Here is a 13111-nt window from a genome sequence, read left to right as displayed (position 1 = left end):
TCTGATGGAATTTAGGAAGACTTCTAAAATGTATTTATTTCAGTTTTCTTACATTAAATCCACATTTTTGTATTTGTTGCATTGTTCTTTTTTTGTTTATTGCTTGACACTGTCGGTAATTGCCATTTTATGCTGTGTTGATTTCATGCTGAATTTATGGGTTGTACAGCACCCTGCTGCAGTGTAAATAAAAAAAGAAAAAGTGCCCACTAAATGTTGTCGCAGAAGGGGAGAGGTAGTAAAACTATGATATAGAGCGGTACGATATGGCAATTTACCAGGAGAATCTAGAAAGAACAAAACCATTTATTCTAAGACAGGAGAGAATTAGCAGCCAACCGAGCGGTCACAAGTATCAATGCAGCAGATAGATCAAGAGGCATTATGAGGGAAGATAGTTTGCCATGATGTGCAGAAGAGCGGAAGATTGTGGCATGGCAGTGTGATTGGGGAGGAAACCGGGCTGTAAAGAGCCAGAATAGAATTGAGATCAGTTAGTGAGAGTGAAGGCCATAGCAGCAAGCAGGCTCGAGAAGTTCAGAAGGAATGGAAAGCAGCACAATAGGATACTAGTTACCAGGTAGAGATGCATCAGGAGGAGATTTTTATTTTTAAGAAAGGTAGGGTAGTAGCATTTCTAAAGAGTGTGTAAATAGGCCACTGCAGAGACAAGAGTTGAGAGAGATGGCAAAGTAGGCATGGAAATACTGTGTCAATAAGAGGGGATTGAAGGGACTCTAGCAGAGTTGACCTGAGGTTAGCACATTGGAGCAGTAGGCTGAGCTTCATTTAGGTAACAGGGAGAACAATAAGAAGTGGGGATGGTAGAAGAGGTAGGTCAAGTAGAAAAGTGGCGAACAAAATTCGAATTTCTACCCTTGTGCTCTGCAAATTGGACTGCTACCTGCACTCTCTACACCCTACACAGAACACCTCCCGCAGTTCTGCCTACTAACAACATGCTGGTTGGCTCTCCATGCACAGCCACTCTCTTTTCAAGTTCCTTCTCCTAGTCTACAAATCTATTAATGGTATTGCTCCTCGTGTCCTGTCTGATTATATTTCAGTTTCCTTACCATTTTGTTCCCTCCGGTTCTCCCCTTTACTCAACCACATCAGTCCATACCCTCCATATGCCTCCTGTCGCTCCCGCTCTTTCTCTCTACTCACCCAGCTCCACCGGAACCCACTGCCCATAACAATAAAAGCCAGCCCAACAGTGGATCTCTTCAAAAATCTGCTTAAACTTCACTTACTTCCCTTTGCCCTCTCCCCAGCCTCCCCACCTGGCCCCACCACTGCCTCCAATGAAGCTTAATAATGTCATTTTGTATATATTTTTCATTGTGAACTAGTTTATTACAAACGTTTTACACATTAAATCATCATACTTCACATTATCTTAGTGACAACCTTCTTCGTCACTTGTTGCATCGTGAAAAAAAAAGAAAAATCAGACCTTTGATGTATTTAAATATGTCCTTAAAGCTTCTTAAACCTCTTTATGGCAGGTTGCTCATTATTTTGTCTAAAATGTTTGCCTGCACAGATCAGCACAGGTTTTTCTCCATAGATAAACATTTGTCTACGGACAAGGAGCTTGCATTCTTAACATATTTCAGGAGATAAAACAAACGATCAGCCGTCACTGCAGGACACATTGTTATAAGATGTTTCACGTCCCAATATTCTCTGTGATTTACAGAATCGGCATATGCCATAATTGAATTCCTGATTGGCCTTTGTATATACTTGCTCCATTGTGGAATATATATTTAATCTAATCCGTAAGAATTGTTTGTGGTGGTATCTGCTCGGGAACTTCTGTAGATATGTTGAAATCATGTTCAGTGCCTGCAGTTCATGCACCGAATTTTTGAGAGATTTGTATTGTTCTCTTACTTCCAGGGTATTTATCTAATCAAGTCTTTTCAATTTTCCCTTGAACCCATATGCATTGGCGACAAGTGATTCCACAGACGAGTCGAATTGCTGTAAGCATTTTTGTTGTCATAGGTGTAGTAGCACCCGCTTGTTTCCTGAAACCTTTATCTCTAGAATGCTATAGGGAAATGATGGTTTATCCAATGAAATTTTACCTCATACCGAAAGTGATTTCCATAGCACAATGGGGTGCAATGATTGAAGCTCCAGTTCAGCTCTGATAGCAACTAATGGAAAACATTTCGATACCTTCAATGTTTTGTTCCAAAATATACCCTTTCGGCCATTCCAAATTTTCCACAATAGGTTTAGGGTTGCCTCTCCTCTGTAAGTCAAAACAGGAACTTCTTTTTGTATACTAGAGGTATGTAGGGGTAGCATTGAAAATCGTCCATTTCTTGTGTCTAATATGGATCCTTGTGAGGCTAGCATTTTGGCTTTTTGATTTATCTCCAATTGCCACATTTTTTCTTCAATTGATTTGTTGAACTTCCTAGATAGCGGATTGAGTCAACAAGCTGCAGTTCTTCGTGACCTAATATCCACACAAAAGCTCCTCAATTTTTCTCCAATTTACCACCCAATGCTATAATTTTCGATTTGGTGATGTCAGTAGTCAGATCATTCATTGACATTTACTGTTGAAGTGAGTTAAGTGAACATTGTAGTGCATTCTGTGTTTGGTCTAGGAGGACTGTGTCATCCTCTTAAATCACCATTGAAATTGGCTGGTTGTTTATCTTGGGAGGGAGGTGTGAAGTATCCTTTATAGCTTCAGGTAAATCTGCTAAATATAAGTTGAACAGAGTGGCAGCTAACAAGCAGCCTTGTTTCACTCCCGTCTCGATGTCTATTTGTGTTGATAGATCACCCTCATTATTAAGATACACAAGCATGGTTGTTTTAGTGTGAAAGGCTTCGATGGCTTGCAACAGGTCTTCAGGACAACTCCATGCACATCATTTTGCCCACAGTTTTGCTCTGTTGATGCTATTGAAGGCTTGTTTTAAATCTAGAAACACCAGGAATATGTTGCGTTGGTTCCTTATCGATTCCAATTTCGACAGGTTCAGAATTAGTAGATTAAGCTCAGTTCCTACAACCTTTGTGAACCCGGATTGTCTTGGGTCCAATATATCAACCGAGATTGCCCATTCAGTTAACCTTTTTTGTAGGTTGGACACAAAAATTTGCCAATGACGTCTAATAGGGCTATTGGTCTGTAATTGGCTGGGTCGTCTCTTGGACCTTTCTTAAAGATCGGTACAACAACAATTGCCGAAGTCCAAGATGTTGGTAGCATGCCACGAGATAAGATGAGCTTGAATGATGCCACTATTAATCTTGATGATTCTTCAAGCATTGCTTTGAGTACTAAATTTGTTAGGCTGTCTGGGACGGGCTGTATGTGAGTGCTTCAGTTTTTTAATTGCGTCTTCGATGTCAGACACCGCTATTACGAGGTTCCAAGAATTTGTCAGTATGGTCTTTGTTACTGGGTATGAGGCTTTAGAATAGTGTTTAACCCACTGCTCTTGCGAGGCACCACGACTCAACCTGCTCTGTTGATTGAGGGTGGTATGGTTGATGATTTTTCATGTGTCATGGGAGGTGGATTTACTTAATGCTTTTAGCATTATTTCGTCTTGTTCTTTTTCTCGTTGTTTTTTTAAAGTGATCAGCCAATTTTGATAGCGCTGTTTCCTGTGTTTTAATGCTTTGTCTAAGCTAATACCACAGAGCAAGCTAAGGGGTTTCTTAATGTTTATTAAGTTGCAGCATAGATTTGTCTGCTGTTGCACAAACACAGGGCTATATACATGTCTGGGTTTCAATATCGGTTGTCTCAGTCCTGTATTCACAACTTTGTAGCTATTGAAAAGGGGAGCATAGGAGATGTACACCATATTGCCTTCTAGTAGGTCAAGATATTCTGTGGTTAGCGATTTAATATTTTTCTTTGTTGTTCTTAATCAATTGCCGCCTTGATTTATTATTGTGGGGTCCAGGGTATGAGCAAGACCTTGATTACATGATCGCTACATTGTTCACCGATGATATCTAGGAAAACTATTTTCTCCAGAAAATTTGATTGTGGACAAGTGTAGACAGTTTGTCCACGTTTAGTTTTTTTTCCCTGGAATATCTGACCATTCAACATGTAGATGTTTCTAGATTTCATGAGTTGCTTCCAGTTATAGGTGGTGGTGGGTAGAGGGCCTGACTCTGCACATGATTCACTAAGAGGAGAGCCATCTTTATCTAGACATTTAATATTGAGATCATCACAAATTAGGATATGTGGTTTTGGTAGGTCTCTATTGGCATCATCGATGATGGTGGCCACTGATCGTAGGAATGTCGTGTGAAGCATTTTTGCTGGAATTCCAACAGAGATTCATTATTAACCAGGTGCGTGGAATCTGTGATTCCTGTTTGGCGATACTGTAGTAGAGTCCACTGTACAAACGGATTAGGATTGTTTGTATTGGCTACTTTTAAATTGGGGTTATGCTTGATCAATGTTAGTAGCCGTGCATATGGTTTTCCTTGGGTACCCTTTTCAACCAAATTTATGAATGTCTCAAATCCTTCACACACAGGGGCGGTCCACAACCATGTTTCCTCTAAACATATTATTGAGGGCCCTTTACATTTCAGAGTGGAGTAGTTGAACAAATGTTTGAACCCAGTAATTTTGTATATTTAATAAAACTCTTAAGTTTGAAACACTTGCCTATTTAGGGTAACGTTATCCTATATATATGCAAAGTTTGGAGAGGTTTGGTCCAGGGGGGGCAAAGTTATAGAGGGGTCCCAAAACATTTGTTTTTTCCCATAGACATAATGGGAAAAAACTTTGCGCACGCCTACAGCCCAAACCGATGGACGGATTTACACCAAATTTGCGGCAAGAGCGGGGGCTTGGTCCCGAAAGCGTGCTTTTGCAAATTTGGTGCAAATCCCTCCAGTAGTTTTTTTTAAAATGACCAAAATGTAAGGCAAAAAAATTAGTGATATCTCTGTTCGCTTTGTGGATGGACTTCCCTGTTCGCTCCGCAGACAGTGCCCTGATTGGCCGAGCGGCTTGCGCGATGTCCTTGGACACCTCCTTGGACACCCGACGTGTTTGCTGATTGGACGGCGTGGTGCGTGAAGCGTGTCAGATTTTCTGTGGCGCCCGCCATCTTGCATTCGCGGAGGACCGCGGACAGCGCGGTGAAACTTGGATTAAAAATTGTATTTAGTGGAGTGTGCTGGTGTGTAAGAGTGTTTGGGGAGGGTGGGGGAGTATTAGATAGGTTCAATGTTCTGTTTTTTTTATATGCTAGACACTTTTGTTGTGTTCAATTTGTCTGCGGACAACACGGCTGTTCTGAAATGTTCTAAATAAACTAAATGGTGGGGTGTTCTGAGGACGGAGTATGTGTCCGTTTTGTTCGCAAGCAAGCTAAAATTGAGCTAAGAACACTCACAGTGTCCTTAAATGTTCGTACATAAACAAAATGGGGGTGTCCTGAGGACGCTGCCCGTATTGTACTCTGGCAAGTTGAATGTGTTCTAAGAACACTTGCGGTGTCCTGAAATGCTCTGATTACTTACCGGCAATCTTCATTACTCCTAGTCCTACTCTTCCTCGTCACAGTACTGATGACCCTCCTCACCCCCCTGCGGGGAAGGTCCCATGATCCGGCTTGGTAATCTGAAACTGAGTGATGTGGATGTGGGGGAGGAGTTATAGGAATTTAAAGAAATAGAAGAAGGTCCTGTGTCGGAGGCAGGGGCCTCATGAAGTAAGTACTGGGACGAGGAAGAGTGGACGTGGAGGTAATGTTTGCAATTAAACAAAATGGGGGTGTTCTGAGAACGCTGTTCGTATTGTTCGTTGTCAGGTTGAACGTGTTCTAAGAACCCTCCTTATGTCCGTTGACATTACAATTTCCTATGGCCCTTACCTGACTTTTTGTCCACTAAACAAATGATAAATCAGGCTTCTGTGCGTCGACATTATGTGATAATCGTATCACTTGCCCCATCGACCTGGCTGACCTGCTTTTGCGACACTAAATCATATCTACCGCCCCTAAGCCTGACATTATCAAAGCATTCATATTCCCCGTCTCTCTCCGTGACGGTACAGGGTGCGTAGCCAAACGCGCGCAGTCGTCTCCAGTCCTACGCGACTTTACACAGAACCCGGAAAACAACACAGATCATCTCAAAACACAGCGCGCAACAATTCGGAATATGAAACTGTGATTTAAAAGCAAACAGCAAGATTGTACATTTTGTAAAGTATTTTTATTTGACATCAAATGTTTAGAGAATATTCAGCTATTTGCATTTGTCTTTGCTGTCAATCTGCAAAAGTTCATCTTGAGTCACGCGCTGTTCCTTTGCGGTTCCTACGCGACTTTACACAGAACCCGGAAAACAACACAGATCATCTCACAACACAGCGCGACACAATTCGGAATATTAAACTGTGATTTAAAAGCAAACAGCAAGATTGTACATTTCGTAAAGTACTTTCATTTGACATCAAATGTTTAGAGAATATTCAGCGATTTTGCATTTGTCTTTGCTGTCGATCTGCAAAAGTTCATCTTGAGTCACGCACTGTTCCTTTGCGGTACACAGGATGTTGGTTTATGATAAAAGAAGCACTATGGTGGCACTGATAATCGGAAGGCTGTTCCAACAACGAGGCATTAGATCACCATAATGGTTGGTATGTTGCTTCTAGCCCCTAGTACCACTTAAGGGCATATTGGTCCTTGGCGATTGTCCCATAAAATGGTGAGGGTCATGAAGTTGTTTAGAAGTAGCTGCACCTGGCAGCTAAAAAATCCGTCGGCCGGGGTTTGAAAATCGTGGCATTCACAGTACGGGAGGACATACCTATTTTAAAAAACATAAATTAGTCTCACCAGCCGATCTTCATTAAAAATATTCATTTTATTTATTAGGGCGTGAAACTATTTGCTAGCGAGGATAGTGCAATGGAGTATGTTAACTTATTCCCATAAACCCACCCTCTGTCCTCTGCCTTTTTCAGAGCCCTCTAAGCGACAGGGGACCAATTTGGCGGTGATAGTGCGCGGTAGAAAACACTATGCCACATTGAAGGAACAAGTACAATTTAACCGGGCTTTAACGCCACGCTATTGTTATTATATTCCGGTATAAAATAATCTAAAGGGTTACTTACATTATATTGGCATTTTCCATTGTCTAAGCGTAATGCAGTCCCAAAATACGACTCCGTCTGTGCCAACGATCTTTCTCATAGTGATATAATATATAAAAGTGGTTTCGTTTCAGAAATTTCATCCTTATCGTGTCTTACGTTTTTGCAACACTCCTTCAAAAGAAGTCTTTTAGCATGATCCCTGTCTGTCAAGGTCAAAAAACGATAGAACCTTATAGTGCGAGTTGTGGGCCTCTCGGCACGCGAGCAAAAAATGGAAGCAGCTGACCTTAAATTCTTAGTTTGCACATTCTGTGTAGAGCCATCTCTGAGAAATTGCTTTTTACACTCCATCTTTGTATATTGTTTGCGTGCTAATAAAAAAACTTTATTGACGTTATGGTTCCAAGTAAAACCGAAAAACCCCTGGAATTCGCCAGTTATGGTAAGCTAAGCAACCATAACTCGCGCCACCACCGTGCACTGCTAAGACTAACACCCAGGACAGCAAAGATGACATCACAAATGTCATTGATGACATCACTGATGACATCACATGTGTATGTACTTTTCATGAAATATGTGTACAAGGGATTCATATTATAATGTTGCGAAAAAAGTGTCATTGCAATAAATATCATACCCTAATTAGTGCTTTGAATGATGCATTGATATAAATAGCATTCTATTATGGGGTTCTATCTAGTATACTAAGCTACTAATGCAGAAACATAGCATTGTGTGCAGCGTACAAGATGAAGGTATAATATTCGTAATGTTAATATGTTGAATAATGAAATGATAATTGTTTTCTTAATAGATTTTTGTGTACTGTGAAATATGTAATAAGTAGCTAATAAAACCCATGTATTACATAATTGCATTACTATAGAGAAAACAGAAAGAGACAAGAACACATACCAATATACATATACATAGGGTAAATAGCAGCTTTGAAACAGAGAAATCATCATTTATTTGCTTGAAAATAACACTGGCCCTCATTACGACCCTGGCGGATTTATTCCGCCATCGGCGGACTTTTCCGCCATGGCGCAAAGTCCCTTTACGCCATGGCGGATGGCGGACTTACCGCCCCATTCCGAGGTCGGCGGGGCGGTAAGTCCCCATTGACCCATTTACCCTTCCCATTCCCATTTCGGCCCCATAGGGCTCAATGGGAGTGGGGAAGGTGTTAATTACGCCACCGTACACTACGGTGGCGTAATTAACACCGAGTTCCCATAGCGCCATGGATTTTTACGCCCGCAAAAAGCGGGCGGAAAAATGACCATGGCGCTCTGGGAACTCGGAATTGGCGGTAAGGGGTCGGCGCAGCTAACGCTAGCGTAAACCCCTTACCGCCAGGGTCCTAATGAGGGCCACTGTCTTTAAAGCTTGTGTCTTCCCCTATGTATATATTTCATATGATGTGACTGGACTCTAAGGGAATTACTATAAGAACCTACTTGTAGGATACGTCTACAAATAAAATACAATTTTTAGTTTCTGACTGTTACTGAAGAAAACCATGTGGCCTAGATATGTCAGCAAAAGAAAGAAGAGTGAGCCAGAACAACACTTGCAGTGTCCTGAAATGTTTGTACATAAAGAAAATGGGGGTGTTCTGAGGACGTTGTCCGTATTGTTCGCTGGCAAGTTGCATGTGTTATAAGACCACTCGCGGTGTCCTGAAATGTTCGAAAATAAACAAAATGGGGGTGTTCTGAGGACGTTCTCCGTATTGTGTGACTGTTTAGCTGTATGCAATGAGGGAATGGCACAGAGAGTGAAGTGGAAATGGTAAAAGGGCTGTCCAAGAGTTACGCAGTCCGCGGACACTGCGGCTGTCCGTGGACAGGGTGTGCTACATCCGGGGTTTTCCAGCAAATCCACCATGGAACGAAGACTTAAGGGATCAGCCAATCAGATGTTGAGGTTGTGGATTTGTGTTGAAAGAGACTGTGTGTAGTGAAGATGGCAGAAGTGGAAAAAGTCAGGGTGTTGGTGCTCGGAGATATGTTTGTGCATGGTTTACAAAAGTATGCTCAATGCAGGCATGTTGCAAAGAATTTTGATGTTAAAGGAGTGGAGGTCGTGTGGAGCACTGTGCCTGATTGCAATGTACAGGGAATTGTACAAGTTTGTGAAGATATGGGCAGGATCAACAGTCCCCATGTGGTAGTTTTGCACTATGGTGCTTTCCGTTTGGGCTATGTCAGTGCCCCTACTTTGATAGCAGATTTGGAACACTTGGTTCAAGCAGTAATGAACATCCTTCCAAATGCCAAAGTAATTTTTTCTGGATTACTACCTAGGGCAATATGGGACAATAGTTCAGTTTTTTGTCCTCAGCAATACAATGCTAGGTGTGTAATCAGCCGAGGCATGTGTGCCTTCATGCTTAGAGATAGTATGTTCTTCTGTAATAATGAGAATATTGATTCCAGTAATGCTGTTTATTTTAAAGAAGATGGCATTTCCTTATCTTTTATGGGAAATGCCATGCTGTTTTGGAATGTAAGGGTTGCTTTGGAGAAGGTTAGGTGAAGATGTTTGGAGTAAAGTAATAAAAAAAGAAGAAACAAAATACAAAATAACAGGTGTCTGTCAAGCATCTGCAAAAACCCCAAAAAGAACGTCTCTTTTCAGAGCCAACCTCAAAGGGGAAATAAGACACACTATTTAAATTTACATTCTCCATGCTCAGTTTTTCTATATGTCCGCGGACATGGCGGTAGTCCACGGACATCGAAATCACTAGCTAGGGGTTCAGTATGTTCTATGTTACATGTATTTAAAGTCAGGGATATTATGGTTAAGTTGTGCTACTAAAAACCTATGAAATTCAGTAAAAAAGCTTTGTTAAAGGGACGTTATGGTTAAGTTGCACTACTAAAAACCTATGAAATATATATATATATATATATATATATATATATATATATATATATATATATATATATATATACATATATATATCTGTGAAAATTTTTTGTTAAAGGGACGTTATGGTTAAGTAGCACTAGCAAAAACCTATGAAATTCAATGGAAATACATTGTTACAGGGCCGTTATGGTTACTGGTAAAACCAAATAACCCCAGATATTTGCCAGTTATGGTGAGCTAAGCAACCATAACTCATGCTACCACTGTGCACTGCAAGGACTAACACCCATGCCATCAAAGAGGACATCACAAATGTCATTGATGACATTGTTAAAACTGATATAATATTGTTTCGTCCTCATTGTATATGTTGGCCTATGCCCAGTCGCTTTGCCAGGAAATCTGTATTGCAAGGTTGAGACCTTAAGTGAATCAAGCCTCCATTTTAGGTTTAAACCGCCATTTTAGTTTATCGTGGAAAGTCACCCTGTGGCCTAAAATGGCCGACCTGTGTTCTCTGGTTCTTGCTTTAACCTCTTCAACCTCTGTAGGAGAGTTAATGTCCAACCTGTCTGCAGGCTACATGTTAGGGTCATGTAGACCATGTCCTTTGTTGACCTCGGGATCAGGGGATTACTTGAATCGTCAATGTTATCCTACAAGTATACAAGAACAATAGCGCTATCTAAACACAACATGCAAAACATCTGTTTGACCTGTATTGAAGCAATGTGTAAAGAGTGTAAAGTTAAACCCAGAGAATAATAGTGTTCATTAGCAAATGTATTAAAAAGTAAACTGTATGCACGAGATATGTAAATTAGGAACGAACCTGGCGCGACCCTAGCCCAGTACATGATTAACTTGTAGGAGGCTGGACATCGTTATGAAGAAATTGTATAAATACGCTGATGTCCAGCTAGCAAGTCCTGCTCACTGCTCACATTGAACCCTGCTGGTGGTCTCTGTGATGTATTGATGGCCAAATAGCTATTTGTGTACTTTGTTTTGTAAAACTGTACAGTATTGCAATAAAGATTCTGGGAATCTTTACAAGCCTGTGTTGGTGTATTTCTCTTTGCATGGTGTAAACGCCTTAATATTGTATTTTCTGATTCTACAACATCACTGATGACCTCACTGATGACATCACATGTCTGGCTCCCTCTTTTTTTGTTCACTGACATAGCTAGGGCAGCTGGTTTTCTTCACTGACAATCAGGAAGTAAGAATGCAAAAGGTACTAAGTTTGCAGACCTTACCAATCTCATATGTTCTTAGACTACTTTCCGTAGGGTTCAGGCACATCATATGATACATATACATAAAGGAAGAAGGCAGCATGAAATACAGCAATCATTTCTGTACATGAAAATAATCAATTAGGTTATGAACACTTTCTGGTACTACTGATATTTTTTACTTTACCTGCCCTGTATATGCTCATATTTGTATGCATTGTGGCATCTTTATGTTTTGTGTAGAGTAGTACAATTATGTAGTAAGTGAGGCATTCTTAGCGACTTATTACCTGTTTCACAGTACTCAAAACTCTGAAACAAAAGAAATCATCATTCTACTAACCAACATGGGGAGATTTTGAATATTGCATCTCTATGATGCATGCTGCAGACAATGCCTATGTTTCTAGATGAGGCAGTACATGTACTGGAAAGACGTCTGTAATACAATGGTGTTTATAGCAATCCATTGGTTAATGAACTATTTATCTCATGATAGTTCTTCCAATAATCTCGGATAGTTTTCTGCCAACATTGCAATGACAATCCCTTGTGGAGGCTTTTGTGAAAACTAAATACACATGTCATCAGTGATGTCATCAATTACATTTGTGATGTCATCTTTGATGGCATGGGTGTTAGTCCTTGCAGTGCACAGTGGTAGCCCGAGTTATGGTTTCTTAAATCACCATAACGGGCGAATTCCTGGGGTTTTTTGGTTTTACCTGTAACCATAACAGCCCTGTAAAAACGTATTTCCATTGAATTTCATAGGTTTTTACTGGTGCAACTTAACCATAACATCCCTTTAACAATGTTTTTCACTGAGTTTCATATGTTTTTACCAGGATGCCTTTAGTTTGTAAATATGTACTGTAGAACATATTGAAACTGCTGGAACTATGTTAATTGGCGCAGCAGTCACAGCGTATGCGTCTGTTTGCGGACTTCGGGTGGCATCCAACCTTCTCAGAAAGACAGGGGCTTTCTTACGTAGTGTTACCATTAACCAAACCCAAGGAACATATACAAATAGCACCATGTGCATGAAGTGCAAGGGAAAATAGAGGAGGTCTGCAAACTGTGTACTTATGAATCAAGCAGCACAAAGGCATAGGTAGTACACCAACAAGAGAAGTGATGTCTGCTTTTAACAAACTTACCGCACTGCTACTTTACATGGTAACATAGAACGAAAGGGCAGTGTAAGGACTGGAAAGTACTAAGACCAGATTGTCACTACAACAAAGTAAGCACACTGAAGTTTGTCTGATAATTACACGGGTGGTGCAGTATACAACAGTTGAGAAGCATAATGTTTCTTTTTTTATGCAACAATGGCAAGCACCTTAGAGTGGCTGGAAGAAAATATCATTCATGATGCAATGCCTAACAATAGTACCCCCATTGGTACGCACCGCAGTATGAAACGTAAAATATATAATATCTATTGCTTCATGTACACCTAACAGATTTTTTTTAAGAGAACATATTGGAAAGGAAAGCAAGGGAGCACAAGGGGCACCCTTTTGACAACAGGGCAGAGGTAAGGAAAGAAATTCTGTAAATAACAAACTAGACAGCCTGGAAGGCAAAATGGAGGAATTGGTGAACAATTTTGCCGCCTTAAAAGATGATGTACAAGGACATAGTATGGTCAAAATAAAATACCACTGCCCGACCTGCACGTGTATTCCTTCCCCATTTCACAGCCCGCCATCCCATCAAAATCTGTGTGATTAGAGATGTTACGCTGCTACCTCAATCCCTTCTTCCCCTCACAACCAACTTGTGCAAATCCCCAATTCCCCACAATAAGTATCCACTTCTGCTACGCCCTCCCTTT

Source organism: Ambystoma mexicanum, chromosome 1p (genome assembly GCF_040938575.1).
Source record: "Ambystoma mexicanum isolate Mex_15411 chromosome 1p, UKY_AmexF1_1, whole genome shotgun sequence".
NCBI lineage: Eukaryota > Metazoa > Chordata > Amphibia > Caudata > Ambystomatidae > Ambystoma > Ambystoma mexicanum.
This window is presented reverse-complemented; position numbering follows the sequence as displayed.